Below are 24,493 nucleotides of genomic sequence, written 5' to 3'. Positions count from 1 at the left end.
TTCTTTCCACATAGCAAAGAACCCCAGGACACGTTTTGTACAGAGGGCAGCAAGAGGATTCCAATCTCTTTGTGAGGAAGATGGAGGTTCTTATTTGGGAAAGGGGACTCTGGAATACTCAAGAAGTGTCAAGAAATCCCAGCTTACCCTGCTGTTGGAGAGGATGCCCAATAAACATGGAGTGGGCAGGTTTTCTCATGTCCTTGGTGGTGCGAGACCTGTTGGGTTATGACCTGATGGGTTAACCAATCCTCCCGAACCTCACCAGGATTCTTCCTAGAAGGTGCTCAAGAATTTATCTGGAAATTGGATTTAAAAAACAAAATAACAAAACAAAACCTCCCCAAAACAGGTAATTAGGGCTTCCCTGACAGCAGGGGGCTCCAGTCACCCACATGATAAATGTAAAGCAAACGTTTCCATTACAGATTTGTTTTGGTAGTGTGATTAGACATTGAGTTTAAGATACATGCTTAAAATTCTTTTGCAGAGGAAATCTTAAGGCTGCCATTATAGAAGCTGCCTAAAAAGTGAGATAAGAGTAATTACTTACAGTATCCAGTATCCACCAGGTATGTGGCATAATTGTTAAAAATTCATAATATTGCTATCACCCACATTTCTAGAGGGTTTGCTAAGTGGCAGGCTCCATGCTAAGAAGCGCTTTACGGTCACCATCTCATTTAATTGTCATAACAACGCTGTGATGGTACAACTCTAAGAAACTGGATGCAACATCACTGTGGCCTGCCCAAAGTCACCTTCCTCAGCCCTGTCTGGCCCCAAAGCTGTGTTCTTAGAACTGCTAGGCCAGGCTTTACTGTCTAATGCCTGGAAAGTCACTCTTTTCCTTACGAATGGTTATTTGTATTCTGGAAATCAGCCAAGCCCTTATAGGAAGACTCTTGTTTTAGATTTTGAGGAGCAGGGAGAGAATATGTATCATGATCTGAAATACAAGGGGGAAAAAAGGAAAATGGTCTGGCTTGTTCTGAAATCTGAAATTGAATGGAAGGTAGAATCTTTTCAGCTAAAGTGGGTTTTTGTCTCCTGCTGGGGCATTTTCCCAGAGGTCCATGTTTTTAGACCCAAAGTCCTTTTTCCTCTCCTGTCACTTCAGGATTAGGCCAGGAGGCAGGAAACTGGATTCTAGCCCAGGCTTCTCTCCTTAGCTTGGGTCAAATCCTTAGCCTCCTAGAATGTTCAGGAGTTTTATTTGCATGTAACGTGAGGATACTCACACTGCCCCTTTCAGAGCTCAGGTTGGCCATGCCGAGTGTTGCACAAATGTGCTGTATCACTGTGGTCAGGACGACGCAGGCAAAGAATCTAGGCACTCTATATAGAAGATGCACGCAGACTTCCTTTTAAGGAGGGCCTGAGTGAGGGAATAGGCACGCTAGAGAGAGCAGAAAGCTTTGCACAAGTATATTTTTGGGACTGATGCAAAATTCCATGCTGTGACGTTCCAGTGACTCAGCCCAGTGGGTGGAAGTGATTTTAAATAATGACAGTATCATCATCTCCCTCCTCCTACAGTATCACACGTCGCCAAACACACACTTACTGGCCCCAGCTCTCCACAGGGCTGAAATGAATGGAGCCAACACATGTGGTTCTCTGAGCAACAGGGTAAGATAACACATTTATTGTGCAAATGCTTTCTCTTCCCCAGAAACCAAATCCAGGTAAACAAAATGTGATTTTTAAAAAGTCACCTTGCACATCCTCAAATTTTAAATAGTCCTCTGGGAGTTAAGTGATTATAATTATAGCCACCACCATCAGGGAAGAGGCCACTTGAATTAATTAGAAAGGGAAGCCACCCAATTTCAGTTAAAAATATTTAAAAATTGGTAACATTTTAGGAAAAAACCGCGGTAATTGGACCGGGCATCTTACAGATGCCTCTTTTCAGACAGAACAATAGGGGAATCAGCCCAGGACAGAGGGTGCAGGTCATGACCGGGTTTGGATCTAATAAGTGGGGTGCAGGGGGTGGCTCCTGGAACGAAAACAACGCCTGGCACAGTGGGGAGTCTTGTGTCCTTCCGGAACCCGGGGGCCTCCAGAGGGAAAGGGTCAGTTAAGGACATTGCTGGGGCTTCTGAAGGAGTGCAGTGACCCCAACAAAAATCAAAGCCCTGGAGCTAGCAGTGGGGGAAACAGAAGAGTGGTTTCCTAGGAGGCGCCTCCTTGTGAATAAAAATGAGTCGGAGATAGAAAAGGTTGGATTGGAAAGGAAAAGAAATGCTGGGTGGCATCCACTGTGGGAGCCAGAGGTTGCGGGGAGGGGGGCGGGGTTGGAGCCTTCAATTTTATCTTCACCTTTGCTCATCCCAGAGCCTAAGGCTCCAGACTGAGAGCTGGAACCATACGTGAGTTATTTTGTATGCATCATCTTAAGACACAGTCATCATGTACTGTAAGGACAAACATGAATGAAAAAATAAAAGGCTTAAGTCTCCCTGTTAAAGATAAGAGATTTCTCTGCCCTCCTTTTTCTTGGAGCATTTACTTTAGAAACCTTATCATTGTAAATTCTTTCTTCTCTCTTTGAAATGTATATAAACCCTTTTGAAGACTAGATTGGCATTTCTCAGCTTTATAACCTAGGAATGTCTTTCTCAAGGATCAGGAGGCCATCTCTTTGCAATGTAAGCATTAAGGGAGGTAGTATCCCTATGTCCCAGTTTCTGAGGGAAATGAGGGGCCTAACCTCAGTGGGCACCTCGCTCCAAGTTGCAAAACCACCTTCTTTCATAAAGATAGGGGACGTTGGCAGGGCGCAGTGTCTCACGCCTGTAATCCCAGCACGTTGGGAGGCCGAGTAGGTGGATCACGAGGTCAGGAGTTCAAGACTAGCCTGGCCAACATGGTGAAACCCTGCCTCTACTAAAAAAATACAAAAATTAGCTGGGTATGGTGGCACGTGCCTATAATCCCAGCTACTCAGAAGGCTGAGGCGGGAGAATTGCTTGAACTAGCACCCGGAAGGCAGAGATAGCAGTGAGCCAAGATCGCGCCACTGCACTCCAGCCTGGGTTGCAGAGCAACACTCTCTCTCTCTCTCTCAAAAAAAGGGGGGGATGTTTGTTCATCCTCTGAGTAAAGTCAATTAGCCAACACAGGCAAATAGTTCTGTCAAGTCCTCTGACTTGACAACTAGTTATTGATGATCTTGAAAACATGTATGTATGGGTTATACCTACTTGACTATATAAAGGGATGAGATTTCTTTCTGTCTTTGCAGTCTCTCAGCAGACTGCCTGCAATGTGCACTACATTCTGGTTTAATGCTTATTCAATACTCAAAGTGTTTTTGTTTTCTATTACTTTTGTGGAGAGGATTTCTGGGTTGGGAGAAGATTTTGGTTGTGGTTATATTTCCCCAACAGATCTTACCATATGTCTGTTCTGTGCCTGGCCTCCTGGACTCAATCCATATTTGTAAGTACAATGTATATCAACTTGGCTTTTTATAGCTAAAGTTCTCTTAAAGGACCCAAACATTTCCCAAGAGATGATCTTAAAGCTTGGTGAAGTAAGAATCAGATATTATTATTTTCATTTTGTGGTGGTCCCAGAAGGTAAGGGGCTTGTCCAAGCTCATGCAATCTGGAGAAAAGCAAGAAATTGTTAAATCTCTGTACTGCAAGACACTCCATGCCTGCTGCCATATCACCCATCCTGCAGCAACCCATGCCACGTGGATTTCCACTCTATTAGAATATTATAGTTTTCTTTTCTATCACCTGGAACATTCACCTTTCCCCCAAATCCCTGCTCCTGCTCTGTATCATTGTATTTAATCCACTCCTAAGTATAATATGTGTGCAAGACAAAGGGGGGCACATGTCCCCAGAAAGACTTGTTCATTAATGTTCACAGCAGTTCTATTCACGATCGCCCCAACCTGGAAGCAACCCAAATGCCTATCATCAGGCCAATGGCTAAACCAGCTGTGGCGTATTTATACAGTGGAATATTACTCAGCCACTCAAATAAACTACCTATACATACATGCAATAATATTAGTGAATTTCAAAAGTATCATGCTGAGCTTAAGAAAAGCCAGATACAAAAGACTGCACATGAATCCATTTATGTAAATGTATGTAAACGATTACCAGAGTCCATGTATGTAAAAGACTGTACATGTGTCCATTTATTAAAATTCTGTAACAGGCAAACTAAGCTATAGTGATTGGAAGCAGCTCAGTGGTTGATCAGGGTGGGAGTGAGAGAGACTGACCGCAAATGGGCACAAGAACACTTTACGGGATGGCAGAAATGTTCTCTCTCTTGGTTAGGGTGGAGGATGCACACACGTATCATTTGTCAAAACTCAAAATGTGCACATAAATTGGGTATCTTAGTCTGTTCAGGCTGCTCTCCCCAAATATCACAAATTGGGTGGCTTATTAACAACAGAAATTGACTTCTCACAGTTCTGGAGGCTGGAAGTACAAAATCAGGGTGCCAGCACGATCAGGTTCTGGTGAGGGCCCTCTTGACACCTTCTCACCAAGTCCTCTCATGGTGGACTAGATGGGGGAGCTCTCTGGGGTCTTTTTAACAAGGGCATTAATCCCACTCCTGAAAGCTCCACCTTCATGATTGAATCACCTCCCAAAGGCCCCACCTCCTAATACCATCACACTGGGGCTTAGGTTTCAACATACTAATTTTGGGGGGAACACAAATATTTAGTCCACAGCAATGGGCATAGTTGATTGTATATAAGTTATACGTCTATAAAGCTTATTCAACAAACAATTATACATTTTTGTCTATGCACAAAATTTTAAATAAAAAAATGCAGTTTACTTTCTCAGCCAAGGTGACCTGGTTCACAGATGACAGGAGAGCGACCTTTCTGCAGAGTGCTCTGCATACATCACAAGGGTTGCCCCAGCCCATCCCCAGTCTCTGAAAAGATGCAGACAGAGGGCTGGTCATCATAACCCGCAGCTGGGAGTGGTGTGTTCCCAGAGTTCTTCTCCCAGGAAAGCCTGCACTGTCAGGAGAATCACATGCAGCCCACAGCTGGCGGGCTTTGTGATGAATCATGATGCTTTTATAGGAAAGAAAGGGCTGTGATTCATATGTGTCATCGTTGATGGGAATATTAAGGGCTCCCTTCTCCTAGGGGAAAAATAGAAAACTCTGTCTTCAAATATTTCATTTCTTTCAAAACAAAAAGTCACTTCAGCTCCTCCCCACTGATTCATTTGAGAGAAAAAGCTGTCAGGCCCTGTATTTGGTTGAGGCAAATCCTTTCTCAGAACAAGATAGTGCCATGTGTAGGAAAATCACCTAACTCTTGTCAGTGTTTATCAGATACGGAGAGAATACCTGCTTCTCTCTTTGTCATGTGACCCATCGCTCCTGCTGGTCTCATGCCATCAGCTGAGGGGTGACTGGGTTTCCCACCCACAACAAGGGTTGTGGCAGGAGCCATGGGCCTGAATTGTAATTCAGTGTTTTGAAACAGCACAGTTACTAGAGGCTGGGAAGGAAGTGGGATGAAGAAGCATTGGTGAATAGGTGCAAATATGCAGTTAGATAGGAGGAATACGTCTAATGTTTGATAGCACAGTAGGTGACTGTAGTTAACAACAATGTATTATGCATGTCAAAATAGCTAGTAGAGAAGATGTGAAATGCTCCCAACACAAAGAAATGATAAATACTCAAGGTGATGGATATCCCAAATGTCCTGATTTGATCATTACACATTGTGTATATGTTTCCAAATACCTGTGTACCCTGTAAATATGTACAAATACCATGTATCATTTAAAAAATGAAAAAAATAAAATAGATATCATGAAGTCAGCAGATATCAGAATGGGATCTGAGAGAGATTTTAAAAGAGGCCTTTGTACACAAATCAGATTTCTATTTACCTTAAGTGTGGGCTTCCTTGAAGTCTCAAGGAAAGAAAGTGAACCAGACTAGCATTTCTCAGTCCAGAAATCATGGGCTGGCAAATGATCTAATTTCTTTCTAGTAACTCCAGAAGCAAGGGAGCTGAGAAGAGGATTGGAGGGCCTGAGGCAGAGGGGACTGTGTGGTTGCTAACATGGGTCTCATGAGCCTGAGGAGCTGCTACTGGGGACAATTTGAGGCCCACCAACGTCACCCTCTACCCTGCCATCAACAAGTCCCTCTTGGTTTTGGAAACCTCGAGTCTACGAAGCCAGTGAAGCCTCCTGAACCACTTCAGAGTGGTTGGGTTTACATTAACAACCAAACCCATCACCCCATCCCCAGGAGTTTAAGACAGAGGCCAAGGGGATTGAAGAAAGAAAGGAAATAGAATAAAGACAAGAGTCAGCTCAAAAGCTTCCCCTTTCCTGGAATTAATGGCAGCCCCAAATTATTCTCATCTGTATTAAAAATTGTTAGGTAATTAATGTGTGCATCTCTTCTGAAGCAGATGTCATGTAAGACACTAGGAAAACTGAGACCTAGTCCTTACTCTCAAAGAGCTCCCAGCTCAGTAGGGGAAGCTGATACAGAAACACGATCTCATCATTCAATGTTTTAGAAACAGTAACAGTGATAAAAGGCTGGTGGGGTGGAGATGTGTAGAGAAAACAGAGACAGGATCCATGGTTCCAGACATCCTGATGACCACAATAATAACAGTTTACATTTATTAAATACTTACTCTATACCAGACATTGTGGTAGGTTTTTACAGCATATCTTCCCTTTGCCTTCCAACAACTCTGTAGAGGAAGCAGTATCATCATCTTCATGGTCACCCTGATGGCAGAGCCCACCCTACTCTGGTGGCCCTGGGAGTAACAGGCATCCATTCAGGAAGGACTGTCCTTTCACCAACACCACTCATGGCTGACAGCCAGCATGGTTCGTTTCTAAGTGTGCTTCGCCCTGAAGTTCAGCTGATCCTGCTCTAGCTATTTGGGCTGGCGTTGAGCTTTGAGGTGGCCCAGGTAGAGGGAAAGCTGACGCAGAGGTTGAGACCTTAGTAATGAAACGGAGCGGTCAGGGAAGTGGGGGTGGATTTACGAACAAAGGCAGTGGTTTTAGGGTTGAATTGTGTCTTCCCCAAAAGATAAGTTGACATTCTAACTGCCTGACTCCCTGCAGGATAAGACCTTATTTAAAAATAAGATTGTTGCAGATGACTTTAGGTCATATTGGAGTAAGGGATGCTTTTAATCCAATATGGCTGGTATCCTCCTAAAAAGAGGAGAAAGACACACAGAGAGATGACCATGTGAGAATGAAAGCAGATGGGAGTGATGCCGTGACAAGCCAAGGGACACCCAACATTGCCTGTTGTCACCAGATGCTAGGAGAGAGGCATGGAACAGACTCTCCCTCAGAAGGAACCACCCCAGCTGACACTTTGATTTCCGATACCTCCAGAACCAGGAGAGATTGATTTCTGTTTTAAGTGCCCAATTTGTGGCCCTAGGATGCTAATCGTAAATGCTAGCATGAGAAAGGGCTTGGTGTGTCTGAAGAAAGATCAGAAGGCAGGCGTGGCTGGCAGTGTGAGTGAGATGGGAGGGCCTCCGTGACCCCTCTGGCTGGGTTGTGGGCCGCTGTGGTCAGCATGCCTGTCACTGCCCCCTCGTGGCCACCAGGGGATACTCCAAGCTGCACACTGGCCTTTGGCCGCAGAAAGAACATTCAGACTGAGTCAAGAGAGCTGGGTTCAGCCTACCCCTCTATTTCTAGTTAGGTATCTCGCATTGCCACTTTGCTCCTCTGTCACGTGGGAGGAGGATTATGACATCTGGCCCATCCATCTCTCGGGGTGTGAGTGGGGAGCAGGGGAAACTGTGTTTGGATGCTTACTGTGAATCATTTCTACCAGGATGTTAGGTGCAACTTCTCCTGTTATTCTACAGTTTCAGCAGAGACCCCAGAGGGAAAGAAAAATAGCTGCTTATCTATGCAGGACTCACTAAAAGATTATAAAATCAATTTTCAGACTTTTAGGTCCTTATATGCCTGGCGACTACACAAGAAGAGGCTGGGAGGACAGAGCAAGGGACAGGCAGAGGGGAGTTCTTTAGAATGAGAGCTGTTGGAGGGATGAGGCAGGAGCGTCTCACCCTGCCCCCTTCCTGTCCCCACCACCACCCCACCACAAGCCTCGTGAGATTTTGAGGCTTCGAAACAACCCCCAGGGAGCTTGACAGGTGCACTGGGGAGTTGGAGGGACAAAAGGACTCATACTTGAGCCACATTTCAAACCCTAAAGGCCAAGCCCGGTTAGAGTGGCCTATGGTGGCAGGATGAGGACGGCGGCGTGCAGTGAGCTGCACTCACAGCCACAGGGCGCAGGAGGGTGCTTCTCATGACTGGATGAGGACCCCACAGAAGAGAGCAGGCGCTGAGTTACCTTGAATGGGACTCTGCCCCAAAGAACCATCTAGAAGGCAAGGTGATCCCAGTAGAGTGACTCAGAGGGGAGTGGACCTCAGAAGCCAGAGGCTGGGGGAGTCATACATACATGACGCAACTTGAGGAGCATCATCAGGGACCTCCAAGAAACCTACAGGAGTCCACATGGGAGCGAGTGAGCATGAGGTGTGCCATGCCCAGGGCACTGATTCCAGAAAACACCTGCTGTTATCAAAAACTGCGCTGGAGCTTTCTGCCCCTTATCCACATCTCCAAATTTGGAGGTGCCAGAAGAGTATTTGAGCAAGATAAGGAAACGGAGAGAAGTCCCCAGGCTTCTTCTTCCCTATGTTGGGTTTTTGAGCCTGAATCGGTTCTGAGTTTTAAAGTGGATGTGGGATTATAGCTTTGGTAGTCAACCAAAATATCTCATAGTAGACTGAACTGTCCCAGTTTTATGGGACTTCATTCTGCCCTATTCTGGACTTTCCAGTACCTGAAAAAGAAGACCCTTCATTAATAAATGGGATGACTGGAAAAGCTATGGGACCTTTCTGAGAATTCATCCAGGTGCAGGAAAAACAATTTGAGAGAATTTGCTCAAAGAGGTAGAGGTCAGAAAGAGTCAAGACTTTTTCTGTTTGTACATACTGAATATTACTCTCTCAACAAAAAAGTGTGGTTAGGTAAATGTTAGCCTTGGAATCTTCTTTCCCGGAAATAAAAGGATCAACACGGCCCACTCTCCTTATTGTATAGCCCAGTGAATATTTACTTCAGGGAACTAGCCAGTGAATATTTACCTAAGGCAAATGTTTTAAACAGTTATCAAATATGGAGTATTAGAAGTCATTGTTGTCTTTTGTTAATTTTATTTAGATTGAATCATGATTTAGCAATAAAAATGCAAGTCTCCACTTAAGAAATGATATTTGCCTTCAAAGAAGGAAATGAGACTACTTCTTAAATTGTGCTTTGCTATGATGTTGTTGAATTGAGACAATTGGAAGAGATTATGATTAAGATATCAGTGTCATATGTTGTATAGGTTTGTAGGCACTTTGAAATGAATAGGAATGCATTAAGTCATAAAATATTATTAGAACAGCTGTATAGTTTACAAAGAATCCGATGTATACTGAGTACCACAAATTCTAGTGCTTGAATCTTATAATACTGCTGTTGGCATTTGTCAGAACTTCTTTGGTTAAGAGTAAAAGGAACCCAATTTAAACTAGCTTGAGCTGAAAAAGAATGCATTGGTTCATATAATTGGGAAGTGTCTAGTGTGAATTTGCTTTCAGATATGGCTGAATATAGGGCTGCCTCTCTGTGTCTCAGCTCTGCTAATTATGTTTCCCTTCATTTCAACAAACTTTCCTTTTAGGGTGGGCAAGATGTCTCTTGGTCCTTTCTGACTCCTGTGTTTCCTTCTTCCCAGCTCAGCAAACACAGTAGAAGGGAGGCTTGTTTCAGCAGAGTCCACAGAGCTATAAATCCCAGAGACAATTCCACCCCTGAACCAACCTCTTTGGCCAAGAGATGGGAAGCCCTTATTGGCCAGCTTGAGTGATGTGGCCATCTCTGTAGTGGGAGGCTGGTGCACAATGATCTACAGTCCCATGAGGACCTCACAGAATGGGCAAAGGTCCCCGAGGGGAACCAGCAGAATGGGATGGAATAGAGTGCCACCTCAGCCAATACAAGCCCATTTTCCCCTTTGTTCACAGAATTGGCACTTTCTTGCCTGGAATTGGAATTGAAATGACATCCCTTCACTGTGAACCACTATTCTTCCCACCCACTGAGTTATTCTGCCTGTCTGAGACCAAGTCATACAACTACTGGCCTAGAGAAAGAAACTACTTTGAGTATGTGTAGTTTTCTCCCCAAAGCAGCAGGGCTTTATTTTTTAACCTATCTATACATTTGTTTATTAATTATGTACATACATTTGCATTTGGAGAGGATTCAAGGCATCTTACAACAGCACAAATATGATATAATCAGTAAGATGAGGGCTAAAAACAGCAAATACCAAGTAAGAAGGGTATCAGGGAGATAACTGTCTAAAAGAGTCTACGTTAAGCATGGCTACTTGCAGTTCTGCTTCTGATATTGGCAAAATAAGCTCTCATTAGAGCAACCCTCCCACAAATCATACCTATAAACTCTGGGCAATCAATACTTGGAAGATGGAAATAGCATGGGGTGAGTTTTTTTGTTTTTTTTTGTTTTCATGGCTTCTCAGCTAAAGCCAGGCCTCACTGTACCACGTGGTAGATAGCTAAAATGCCAATCCAAAAGCTACAATCCTTCCGGCCTGAAGAATCAGATGATAACATTCAGGGCAACCACAACTCCTGGAAAGTGAAAGAGGGAAATGCAGACATGGAAAGAGCCAGAGAGCCCCAAATTCCTTGTATTTTGGCCAACTCTCTGACTGACCATTAAATCATGCATACATAGAGCAGATTTCAAGCAACCCAGTGAACTAAGATTTGAGCTGGACCCCGAGAGGCAGAGTTTGCAGCTGGAATCCAACCAAGTTAATTCCCTGCTAAAATAAAATCAACCTTCACTGGAGGAATATGGCAGAATCCAGACTCTGCACAGCCCAACATTCACAATGTCCATACCATTCCAAATAACTCAACACACTAAGAAATAGGAAAATGTGCCACATTCTCAAGAAAAAAAGATAATTAATGGAGGTTGATTTGGATATGACCCAGATGTTGGAATGAGAAGGCTCATAAAAGCTTAAAATAATTTTCAAAGCAGGTAGTATAATTACACTAAATAATACAAAAGAAAATATGTTGTGATGACTTACAAAAGAGGAAATCTCAGCAGAGAAATAGAACAATAAAAAGAACCAAATGAAAATTATAGAACTGAAACAAATATATACTTGAAATAAATTAAGTCATTAATGGGCTTAATAGCAAAATGGAGATGAAAAGAGGAAAAAGTCAGTGAATTTAAAGATAGCCTAGTAAAAGTTATCATATCTGAAGGTGAGTACTTTCACTTAGCAAAGTGTAGCCCTAAGTTTACTGTCCACCAAAGCACAGAGGGAAACCAAGTGGGTTGTCAACTGAGTTGCTCACCTGAAGAGTTGTGACATTATGTTGTAAGAGGCTCTGACAGCCAGCACCTGCATATTCTGAGACACACCTTGGGCCAATTATTAATCTCTTTTCCCTCCACTCCAACACCCTTCTATTCTCTGCTCTGTGATGTTGGGGTGGATATTCTGCAAACTGCGTTTCTTTTTTGCCAGCTAATTCCTTGTTAGGTTCTGCCAACTACTTCTTTGTTAGATTCTGCCACTTGGGCAATAGAGGGAGACTGCAAGACTGAAGGACTCCTTTCTGTTTGTTTGTCATTCTGTTTGCATTTCCTCCATAGCCCCTTCCCTACAGTTGTAAGTGGTCTGGTCTCCAGTTTGTTCCAACACGCTCCCTCTAGAGGTACCAGCACCTGCTGGGCAGTACAGTGTCTTCTTCTTAGAGGTCTGTTGTGCCATTCATATAGGTCTGTTTTTTAAGCATTTAATTTCTGACAACTTCAAACTCTTTTCTTTGTTCCCTCAACCTTAGAAATGAGAGCTGCTTCCTGCATTCATGATCTCTGTGTAATCTCAGTTTTTCTTTTGAAATTTTCAGTCCTCTAATTCTTGTTTTAAATTTTCTGTTAAAACAACTCTTGGGGTTTCTATTTTCCTGACTTACCCCAACTGATCTATATCCCTTTTTATTGACTGATGTAGACCTCTGATTACCGTATGTAGGGCTGGCAGTGGAAAAACTTGTGAAGAACGAAGTTTGCTCTTGGATCCAAGATACCTCCTTTCAGAGCCCCGATGCCCAGATATCCACCACAAGTATGCAAAGTTCCAGGCTCCTGCCAGCCCTAGATCCCTTCCATTCCATCACTCATACCCCTAGGGACTGCATTCTGATAGGTAGCAATAAGTGGTCATGGATTTTTGTGAGATAAACTAGTTCCCTAATATGCAAGCTAAAGTATTTCCCTCCCATATAACCTACTTCCTTGGCTTAGATAAACATACTTCTTAGAAAGGCCTTTATGGAATGTCAAAAATGGAGGAAATCTCAGATGTAGTAGCAAACCCATGGTTTTCATGTGGTAGACATAGACATAGCCATCTCCTCCACCCATGTAGAAACATGGGTGCTTGTATGTTCCTTCTTCCTTTGACTCCTTCTCATCTGGGCCACTGGGAAAGTTAAAGGAGCTCAGGCGTGAAAAAACAAAACAACAACAACAACAAAAACCCAGGAGTTTCACAGACGCTATTTGTTAGAAATACAGCAAATTATTTGTAGCTGGTTACAGATAAATTAGTTTAATTTTCTCAAGTAGTCAGTTGAAATACAATTTTCTAAACTTTGCTTTGAGTAATTGAATGTAATTTGAATTAGGAGCTGTGTGTAACTCTTGTATGTTTGATAATCAACAATTATCCCCACTTCTTCTCTCTATAGAAAAGAAAGGATTTTATTTTCTGTGACTTTCAGATCACATGCCTTATGTATATTTCCATGCTCAGAAATACGCTCCTAACCCTGCAATTTAGCCAACCAATCCAATGCTTTAAGATACTTCAAGATAATACAAGCAAGTCATAAGGCATATGACTCAGTAAATGGTAACTATAATAATACTGTGTCCTACTGTATTTTCCAAAAATGGTCTTAAGAATATTTCCCCCTGCCCCCCACATATTCTTTTGAAACCTTGCCACATCTCCACCAAGAGGGGGAGTCTATGTCCCCTCCCCTTGAAACTGGATGGGCTTTTGTGACTGTCTTCCCTGGTAGAGTGTGAAGAAAGTGATATCTGAGACTTCTGATGCTTGGACATCAAAGGTGATATTGTGCCTGCCTTCATGCTGGACAGTCTTCATTGCAAAATGACACAGAGATAGAGAGAGTTGCTGGAGAAACCCGGTGATTCCAGCCATCAGCTATTTGAGGCTTCTCATCCTAGGTGCAGACACACCAGTGACCCTCCAGATGATTCTAGCCCCAGTCACCATCTGACTGTAACTGCATGAGAGAAAGAACCCCTAGACTCACGAGGTAATAATAAATTATTGTTATTATTTGAAGTCACTAAGTTTTGGGCTGATTTGTTATGTAGCACTGGCTAACGGATACAATATTTTTTTTTTCACTCTTCTTATATCACCTCTTAAGTTCCTAGGGTACATGTGCATAAATGTGGCAGGTTTGTTTTACATATGTGAATACTGTATGCCATGTTGGCTGTGCCTGCACCCATCCCATCCGTACAGCAGCACATCAATTCATCATTTATATCTATGTATAACTCCCACTGCAATCCCTTACCTCCTCCCCTCCCCATGATTAGGCCCCAGTGTGTATGTTTCCTCCCGAGTCCAATGATCTCATTGTTTCAGTTCCTCACCTATGAATTGGACATCGGTGTTTGTTTGTCTCTCGTGTGATAGATTGGCTAAGAAATATTAGTTTCCAGCGCATCTATTCCCCTACCTGTCTAAGATTCAAAACTCATCCTTTTTTATGGCTGCATATAGTATTACCATGGTGTTACTGGGCCACATTTTCTTAATCCAGTCCTGTCACAGATGCATTTGGGTTGATCAAGTTTTGTATTGTCGAATAGTGCTGCAATAAACATACGTGTCATGTGTCTTTGGTAGTAGAATAAATTTATAATCCTTTGGGTTATATACCAGTAGTGGATTGTTGGGTCATAGTACATTTAGTTCTCAGATCCTTGAGGAATTGCCATACTGTTTTCCATAATGGTTGAACTAGTTTAAACCACAACAGTGGAAAAAGTGTCCTGATTTCTCCACATCCTCTCCAACACCTGTTGTTTCCTGACTCCTTAATGATTGCCATTCTAACTGGTGTGAGATGGTTATCTCCATTTGGTTTTGATTTGCATTTTCTCTGATGGCGATGATGATAGCATTTTTTCATGTTCTGTTGCTGAAATGTCTTCTTTTAGAAATGTCTGTTCATATCCTTTCCCCCACTTTTGATGGGGTTGTTGGTTTTTTCTTTGTATATTTGTTGAAGTTCTTTGTAGATTCCTGGATATTAGCCTTTGGTCAGATGAGAGATGCAAAAATTTTCTCCCATTCTGTAGTTCCTGTTACTCTGATGGTAGTTTCTTTTGTGGCAAAAGCTCTTTAGTTTTAATTAGATCATTTGTCAATTTTGGCTTTTGCTGCGTTGCTTTTGGTGTTTTAAGACATGAAAGTTCCTTGCCCATGGCCTTATGTCCTGATGGTACTACTATATTTTACTTCTAGGGTTTTTAGGATATTTAGGGTAACATTTAATCTCTAATCATCTTGAATAATCTTCGTTAAGTATGAAAGGATCCATTTTCAGCTTTCTACTGATGGCTAGCCAATTTCCCACACCATTATAAATAGGGAATCCTTTCCCATTTCTTGTTTCCTCAGGTTTTGTCAAAGATCAGATGGCTGTAGATGTGTGGTATTTATTTCTGAGGACTGTTCTGTTCCATTGGTCTATATCTCTGTTTTGGTACCAGTACCATGTGCTGTTTTTGTTACTGACTTTGTAGTATATGTTTCGAATGTCTAGGTATAGTCGTGACGCCTCCTAGCTTTGTCCTTTGACTTTAGATTGATCTGCAATGCGGGGCCTCTTTTTGGTTCCATATGAACTTTAAAGCAGTTTTTTCCATTCTGTGAAAGAAACTCATTGGTAGCTTGATGGGGAGGCATTGAATCTATAAATATACTCTTGGGCAATGGCCATTTTCACGAATTTGATTCTTCCTATCCATGGCATGGTATAGTTCTTCCATTGTTTGTGTCCTCTTTGATTTCACGAGCAGTTGGTTTGAGTTTCTCCTGAAGACGGTCCTGGACATCCTTGTAACTTGGATTCCTACGGTATGTGTTTATTCTCTTTGAAGCAATTATGTGAATGGAAGTTCATTCCCTGATTTGGCTCTCTGCTTGTCTGTTACTGGTGTATAAGAATGCTTGTGATTTTTGCACATTAATTTTGCGGATACAATATTTAATGTTTGGCAGGTATTGATGATGAGTCACTTACTATGTTAAATGCTTTGCAGGGATTACCTCATTTAATTCCGATTATCCCAGAGGTAAGCATTTTTATCCACCCTGAGAGAAGTTAAGTGATCTGTCCAATGTCACACAACAGTCAATCTGATATTTCAATCCAGACAGTTGGACTCTAGAGCCCCAAGCACACAACCACTAAGCCCTACCACATGCAGCACTGCCCGTAGTCATTGCTTTTCTGCTGGGTAACAGCATCCCCTCTGACCCTGGCACACCCACTGCTCTGTCCTCCAGCAGCAAAGAAGCGTGGTGGGTGAGCAGACAGGTGCCAGCAAGGCCATATGGATCCAGCCAATGCTGAACCCCAATATTATCACTTTATTCCTTTGGCTTTAAGACTATGTGTTGTGTTTTTTAAAAAGTACTCACTGGTGGTGGCGGTGGTGGATGGAGACATGCTATGTCATATTGCCCATTTGCACTTGGTAAGGATGAGTTTGTAGGACGTCTTCCTATTGGAAGATTTTAATGACATCTGGGGAAAGGAGAGGGAAAGAAAAAGAAAGAAAAAAGAAAAAAGAGAGGGAGGGAGGGAGGGAGGAAGGCAGGAAGGAAGGAAGGAAGGAAGGAAGGAAGGAAGGAAGGAAAATGGTGAAAACACGTAACAGACACCCAGAAGGGAAAGGGTTTGGAGGAGGTCAAGGTGCCAGAGGCAAGCATCCATTTGTGTACGATGCGTTTTCATTCATTCATTCATTCATTGTCATTCAAACATTGTGTTGAATGTCCACTGCATGCTGGGCCCTGCGTGGAATGCTGGCGATGGATCTACCCTTTAGCAAAGGTTAAGTCCTACTCTAGTTCACACATACAAATAGAGGTGCACACAATGTATAATGAGAGCACTTACTCCTCAATAGGCAGACAGATCAGAGAAGGATTCCCAGAAGAGGTGACAGCTGAGCTGAGGCTTAAAGGATAACACAGTTAACCAAGCCACAGGTGGTGAGTGTCAGGCCAGGAAACAGCACGAGCAAGGGCATAGGATAGGATGCATGGGAGCAGAAGCACTTTTGAGCTGCTGGAGGTAAAATGCAAGTTAGGAAGCACCCAGAGATGAGCCTGGCTTGGAGGTGGCAGAGAGGGCCTCGGTGGTCATCATCACAGAGTTGGGGTTTTGTCTTGTGAGTGATGTGGAGCCACTCAAGGGTCTTCAGGGGACTGTGAAAGACCATACATCACCAGCTCTTCCTCTTTCTTCTGCCAAACTCTTCTTTGCACGTTGAAGACCAACCCTTAAAATGAAATTTGTTCAAATTCCAGTGGCAAAATCAGAGAGGAAAATGTTCTATCAGAGCGAGGAAACCTTTCCCACCATGTCTGCAACCCTTATTCCGTGAGGTCAACACACCCAGCTGCGTGGTCTTCTGGCAGAGGTGTTATTGCGGTCATCCACAGCACGCTTCTGGGGGCAGGACTTAACTGACTTTAACAGCAGCTAAATAAATGCTCAGCTAAGAAGAGAAGTAATGGGCTGGGCACCGTGGCTCACGCCTGTAATCCCAGCACTTTGGGAGGCCGAGGCGGCCGGATAATGAGGTCAGGAGTTCGAGACCAGCCTGGCCAACGTAGTGAAACCCTGTCTCTACTAAAAAGACAAAAAATTAGCTGGGCATGGTGGTGGGTGCCTGTAATCCCAGCTACTCAGGAGGCTGAGGCAGGAGAATCGCTTGAACCCCGGAGGTAGAGGTTGCAGTGAGCTGAGATCATGCCATTGCACTCCAGCCCGGGTGACAGTATGAGACTCTGTCTCAAAAAAAAAAAAAAAAAAAAAAAAGAGAGAAGTTATGGCAAACCATGATGCTGCAGTGAAATGAAATCAGGCTACTCTGTGTTACGCTGAGATGTGGAGACCCGTCTCCAGAGTCAGTCACACACCAACACAGGGCCCCTATTCTTGTCTTGAAAAATATGTTAGCAAAATAAAGTAAATAAGACCAAGAAAAATAAGGCTGCTATTATTTGAATAATTTAGGAAAAAAGAAAACCTTTCTAGAACTGACAGAAGATGCTGATGAACACCCTGCCTCCATACTTATCAGTCTGTATTGGCATTTTCTGTGTAACGTACCTTTCTTTCCTACTAGAAACAGTTTCTCCAGTTCAGGATATATGTCTTATTTATCAACTCCCAAAACTGTCCCATCTTTCAATTCCTTTGACACTTAATGCCCAAGTTACTCATTTGGCACTTATGTTACCTTGTATGGTCTATTGTATTTTTATTCTGTTTATACATACTGACTCTTGAACTAGACTACAAACTCCTTCAAGGTAGGAGCCTTGCTTTGAACATTTTGTGTCCCCATTTGTTATTTGTTGAAAACAAGGCATGCCAAGGAAGGTGCTAGGGGCTGGATATGGGATAAGAGACCCTGGCCCACCTTCGGGGATTCACAGTCTGGGGAATTTCCTTAGGCTGGACACAAAACCTATGAGACAATCCTGCTTTCCTGCTGAACTTGGACCTGGGATGGGGTGGGGATGGGTGAGGCTGGAGCTGCTGCAGCAGGGTGCCTCCAATGCCTATAAATTTCCCTTTGGCTCTCATCAGTCTGGGCTGAATTTTCTATCAACCAATAGAAAATACAGACAGGTATTATGAGAGAGGGTGTTAGGAAATCCCATGCAATTATTATACATGTCACAAATGTGTGGGTGCATGTGCATGTGTGCGTGTGTGACAGACAGAGAGAGAAAGTGCACTAGGAGGAAATGCCATCTGAACTGAATCTTGAAAGACCAACAGGAGTTAACCAAAGATGTTCCTGAGAGAGTAGCAGGTCTGTGCTTGCATCCTGATGTCAGAGTCAGAAATTCCAGAAGCCTTCAGGGCCTCGACATTCTATCCCAATGCCCTCAAACTTCTGTTGAGGGCAAACTCTTTCAGAAGATGATGGATGTGCAGAAGAAAATCATCTTCTGAGAATAAAATTGCTCTAGTTTCTGCATTGCTGGTTTTCTCTGAGCCTTTAATATGCTGATAGGCACCCAACAACAGAATCCTTTGTTGGCAGAGCACAAATTACCCTCTCTCTGTTGAACAGTTTTAGAAAGTTTATGAAGCACTTTTCAATGAGGTGTGGAGTAATAAATGATTCAGCAACACTTAAGTCCTGCCACCCTAGGCCTAACTGGTTACACTGTCATGAAAATTTACAAATTACGTGGTACCAAAGACAATATAAATGCAATCTATTGGGTAAACAATTGCATGATGGATTACTGTAGACTTATCAATAGTTATTGCATAATTCAGTCTTTATTTTTGCATATGAAAGGTTCTCACTCAAGCATTATTCTGTATCTCATTGGAATACAGTATAGATGGACTGGATCACTGCAATATGCAACAAGAGGACTGTATCGTCTCGGTTAGTAAAAACCTTGAAGAGATGAACCCATTTCAGAGACCCAGCAAGGGATCACCTGCATATACAGGCAGCAGCAGAAACAGGAATTTGGGATTTTATCCTGAAGGTAGTGGAAGCTTTTGGAGGTTCTTTTTTTTTTTTTTTTTTTTTTTTGAGACAGAGTCCCGCTCTGTCGCCCAGGCTGGAGTGTAGTGGCTGGATCTCAGCTCACTGCAAGCTCCGCCTCCTGGGTTCACGCCATTCTCCTGCCTCAGCCTCCCGAGCAGCTGGGACCACAGGCGCCCGCCACCTCGCCCGGCTATTTTTTTGTATTTTTTAGTAGAGACGGGGTTTCACCGTGTTAGCCAGGATGGTCTCGATCTCCTGACCTCGTGATCCGCCCGTCTCGGCCTCTCAAAGTGCTGGGATTACAGGCTTGAGCCACCGCGCCTGGCTGCTTTTGGAGGTTCTTAACCAGGTGAATGCAACGATCAGGTGTATTTTAGAAAGCTCATTCACAGGGAGAGAGGATTTGAAGTGGGTTTGTTACTAGAGACGAAGAAACTAGTTAGGAAGTTATTTCAGGTATTAAGGGAGACATAATTTAGGAGCTAAGCTAAGGAAGTGACAATAGGAATGGAGAGAAGGCACAGCTTGAGAAGCATTTAGGCGGTAGAACTGATTGACTCAGCTCTGAAGCAGCTGTGGGGGTGAGAAGCTAGGGTGGGTGAGGGTGGGAGGAGGGTGGGGAGGGTTGGAGGAGTCAAGAATGACCCATGACTTTTGGTTCGTGCAACAGAGTGAAAGGCTGAGGCTCCATGGTTTCCAGGCAGCCTGTGCCAGTGAGAGAAAATGCAGAATAGAGCTTGGTTTGAACCCTGGCTCTGTCAATAACTTGGTACCATGGACTTGTGCAAGCAAGTTAATGTCTCCAAGCCTTACTTTTATCCTTTGTAAAATGGGACGATGATACCCCTCTCTTGAATGTATGAAATAACTAACACAGAGTCTGTGCTTCAGAAGTGAAGTCACTGCTACTCAGAGAGCACAGAAGGAGAAGCAGTTTACAGAGAAAGATGAGTTTCAGTTTAGAAGCACTGCGCTTGAGGTGACTTGGACAGGCAAGTGGAGGTGTCCAATAAGGCATTAGATTTATAGGTATGGAACTCAGGAGAAAGATCTGGGCTGGAGAGAGTTCTAGGGGCCACTGACTTTTTGAAATTAGGCCAAGGCAAGGAGGTAAATGAGAAGAACCAGAGAGAGTGTGGAGAGGGAGAGAAATGCAGGCCCTAACGGATGGCCTTGGGAGCGTCACCATTCAACAGCTGGGGAAAAGAAGGAGAATTGGCAAGGGAGATGTTCTGGAGCCTGCAGGGCTGTGCAGTCAGAAGGAGGTGCAAACTGGAGTCTGAAGACGCAGGTTTGAGTCTCAGCTCCCTTGCTGACTAGTGGTGTGATCCTGGCAATTCAGGTAACCTCTGTAAGCTTGTCTTCTCATTTGTCAAATGGGAATGCTGCTGATAATATCTACTTCCTGAGACTTTGGTGAGATAAGGTATATATATATATATTTTTTTTAAGCTAGAGACCCTTATAAGTGGTTCCATGTGGTCATTGTTTTCCCTAGACTGAATCGGCTTGCATCTAAAAGCAAGGTCACTTTAAGAGGGTCTCTGTGACTCTGGCCTTGCTTGCTCAGCAGGAATTCCAGCCTGCTCAAATTCCTCCAGGCAGCTCTGGGATCCCTGGGCAGAAGGTACAGTATCTGATGCCTGAGTGCCCCAAGCCCCTTCCGAGGAAACGGGACCTTATGCACAGGCCCTCATGTTCTCCCACTTGTCTTCACCACCCTGGCTACACCTGGTGGGAATTGGGATGGGCCCTGTTCCCAGGGGAGCTGACCAGCTGACCAGCCAGCAGCTCCCCAGTCTGCCCGGGGTGAGACAGGAGAACGCAGTCTGGAGGCAGGGAACATAAGACTGATTCATGCTGACTTCCTAGAACTAAATCAAATGGAGATACTTCAGCTATTACAGGAAATATCCTCACGATTGACACAAGGCGTAAACCCATTAAATGTCTTTGTAACTTTACTTGATCCTCTTCATTTACATAGGGTGTACAGCAAGTAACCAATGGAAACTTCTAGAGGGTATTTAAATCCCGGAAAATTCTGTAACAGGGCTCTTGAGCCCCTATGCTCGAGCCCACTCCCACCTCATTTTCAGTAAGTCTCTGCTTTTGTTGCTTCATTCTTTCCTTCCTTTGTAATTTTGTCCAATTCTTTGTTCAAGACCCCAAGAACCTGTACACCTTCCACCAGTAGCAAGGGGGCCACGTGATAGAGACCCTGCCCCTCTCCTTCATGGACATTTGGACTCAGCAAGTGAGGCCAGAGTCAAGGAGACCCTCTTAAAATGACCTTGCTTTTAGATGTAGGCTGATTAGTTGCAGAAGGCCAGCAACTGGCTGGATGGTAGACATGGTGACAGTGTCTGGGTGGATCATGGAGCCCCTCACAGGCATGGGTGGTGGCAGGAAATGGGCAGAGGTGCGTGCCCACAGTGGAGCTACTCTCCGCCTGCCTTTGTCAAGCTGCTTCCCAGTTTCTTTTTTTTTTTGGTCTGTGTTCTTGTGTGTCTCACAATGCACTCTCACTGGCTAAAGTAACTTGAGAATGTGGCCGTGTCTTGTGGCTTAGAGGAGCCTCATTGTCATGGGAGTCTCCCAAGATCTCTCAGGAGGGAGTGGAGTTTTCTCAGAATAAAGAGCATCAGCTACAGTGAAGAATGGAAATGGGGCTAATGTCTATTGACTGGGGACTGGTGAGCGACATCATGGCACCTCCACACACAATGAAATCCTGCAGCTGGAAAACAGAACAAGGAAGCTGTTTGTGTACTGATAAGGAGCGATCTGCAAGATATTTTCCTAGGTGAAAAATGTGAGCTTCAGAACAGTGCAGCAAAATCAAACTCAGAAAATATCTCTAGAATATTACACCTCATCTAATGACGCTGGTTGCGTATGAGGAGGGAAGCTCGAGGCCTGGGGGCAGTGATAGCAGAAGAAATTTTCACTAAGCATTGTGTAATAATTTTCCTAAATCTTGAATCATGAAATTCAGTCACCTCTTTAAACAATCAAATCAGAAAAAAAATCTGTTAAGAACCTGACCTATAAAGTTGAGCAAGTCCTATGCTTGGGCTTGCCTCCACAATTTATTGCTGGGTAAAGTTAAGCAAGTTACTCAACCTCTCTGAATTCATTTTGCTCATCTGTAACATAATCACAGTAGTAATACCTGCCTGATAGGGCTGATGCCATTCAACCCTGATTGATTCGTTATTGTTGTTGTTTTGTTTTCTTTCTTTTCTTTTTTTTTCTTTTTTGAGATGGGGTCTTGCTCTGTTGCCCAGGCTGGAGTGCAGTGGCGCGATCTTGACTCACTGCAGTCTCCGCCTCTCAGGTTCAAGCGATTCTCTTGCCTCAGCCTCCAGAGTAGTTGGGACTACAGGCGTGCACCACCACACCTGGCTGATTTTTGTATTTTTAGTAGAAACAGGGTTTCACCATGTTGGCCAGGCTGGTGTTGAACTCCAGACCTCAAGTAATCCACCTGCCTGAGCCTCCCAGAGTGCTGAGATTACAGCCATGTGCCACCATGCTTGGCTGTTGTTACTGGTTTTCACACAAGGCATTTTCCAATTCCCATTTTCCTCTTAGCCTAATAGCATGCTCCTTAAGCTACAAAACTGCAAAGCAGTGCTATCCTTTGTTTGCAGTTTTCCCTTTTTTGTTGGGTGCTCTCCATAAGGTAAGGGCCATTGAGGTTGGACCAGGTAAATTAAAACCAACCTCTACTGTACTCAAAATTAGCTCTTCTATTTGGAATGGGCTCATTGTCTGGACCAAGCCCATGCCTGATGCTCTCTTTCTTTAAAACGAGTTCTTTTCCCAGCCCCTTCTTGGTCCTCCTGCAAAGTTTTCTATGGATTATATAAGCACTTCTAGATTCCCGGTGAACACAGTTTACCTTAAGCTATTAAGACATTCGTTATTATTATGGCGCCCATTTCCCATTATCTTCAATCACAGTATTTTGTGCATTGTAGTCACTGAGGAGTGACGAACATTTCATTACTGCATAGTGATGCCTCCAGGGCTCATGGACTGGACAGTCTAGGGTCGTGCTCTCTCTGCAGGAGACAGGGAGCACCCAAGCCAAGTCAGTTCCTACCTTCCTGGCACTAGGGGGTGCTATCTTGTTTAGCTATTTTCTTCATTTTATTTTTGCCTTTGAATGGATAGGCCTGCTGTATTTACATCTCCCTGCAAGGTTAGCAAAAGCTATACAAAGATAATTGTGGAAAGGAAAATAGGGACTGTGCACCCAGCTGTCTGGCTTCCTGTCTGTGGGGAATGAGTGTTAAGACATTCCCAGGCTCAATAGGTCTGGAATGGGACCCATATATGTGCATTCTATTAACTATTCAGGTGATATTCAAAGCCACAGATGGGTCTTTTATTTCATTTGTGATTTGCTTTTCCCATCTTTTCTTTAAAATGTGTCTGCCAACTCTCACTCATGGTGGCATTGCCCCTCCTGGGCCTGCTGATCTCTGACTGTGTATTTATTAGGTCTTCATCTGTGGGAGTCTTCTCGACTTGGGTTGGGGGTGCTCTCTTCAGGGAAAATTTGCATCTGCTTCTTCTGAGAGCCATGGGTCACTGCCGACCTGGAACCATTTAGAGCTCCTCATGAGTTCTGGTTTAATGAAGGTCTTAGGTTTGGCCTTCCCTCCCCATTGCTGACCCAAGAGCGAGGATCTGGATCATGGCACATCTACCATTATTTGCTCTTAGGGTAGCTGTGCTCCTCCCTGCTTGCTCACTGCTTCCAGCTCTAATTTCTACTTATAGTTTGCTCCATTTTGTGTGGAGGAGTCCCTTGGCAACATCCTCTATTTCCTACAAGCCCATCTCATCTATGTTTTATGTAGGATGTAATTGTTTTGCAGAAGGAAAGCTGTATTAGTCCATTCTTATGCTACCAATAAAGACATACCTGAGACTGGGTAATGTATAAGGGAAAGAAGTTTAATTGACTCACAGTTCCACAGGGCTGAAGAAGCCTCAGGAAACATAATCCTGGTGGAAGGGGAAACAAACATGTCCTTCTTCACATGGCGGCGGCAGAGAGAAGTGCCGAGCAAAAGGGGGAAAAGTTCCTTATAAAACCATCAGATCTTGTGAGAACTCACTCACTATCATGAGAACAGCATGAGGGTAACCACCTCCACGATTCAATTACCTCCCACTGGGTCTCACACGTGGGGATTATGGGATTACAACTCAAAATGAGATTTGGGTGGGGACACAGCCAAACCATATCAAGGGCCAACAAGAATATTTGGTCCGAGATGTTATCAGTGGAAGTGTTTTTTTGGTTGGTTTTTTTTTATTTGTTTTTTAAATGTAGATGTTCTTATTTCTATGAGACAAAATGGTAATACATCTATAGTGAGGGAATTATTCATCAAACATATGCAGTTTTGTCATTCTGCACTGTGGGAAGGTTGAAGGATCACATGTCT

This window comes from Rhinopithecus bieti, unplaced genomic scaffold (assembly GCF_001698545.2).
Source record: "Rhinopithecus bieti isolate Rb0 unplaced genomic scaffold, ASM169854v2 scaffold_47952, whole genome shotgun sequence".
NCBI lineage: Eukaryota > Metazoa > Chordata > Mammalia > Primates > Cercopithecidae > Rhinopithecus > Rhinopithecus bieti.
The sequence above is the reverse complement of the archived record's forward strand: the minus strand, read 5'-3'. Positions refer to the sequence as shown.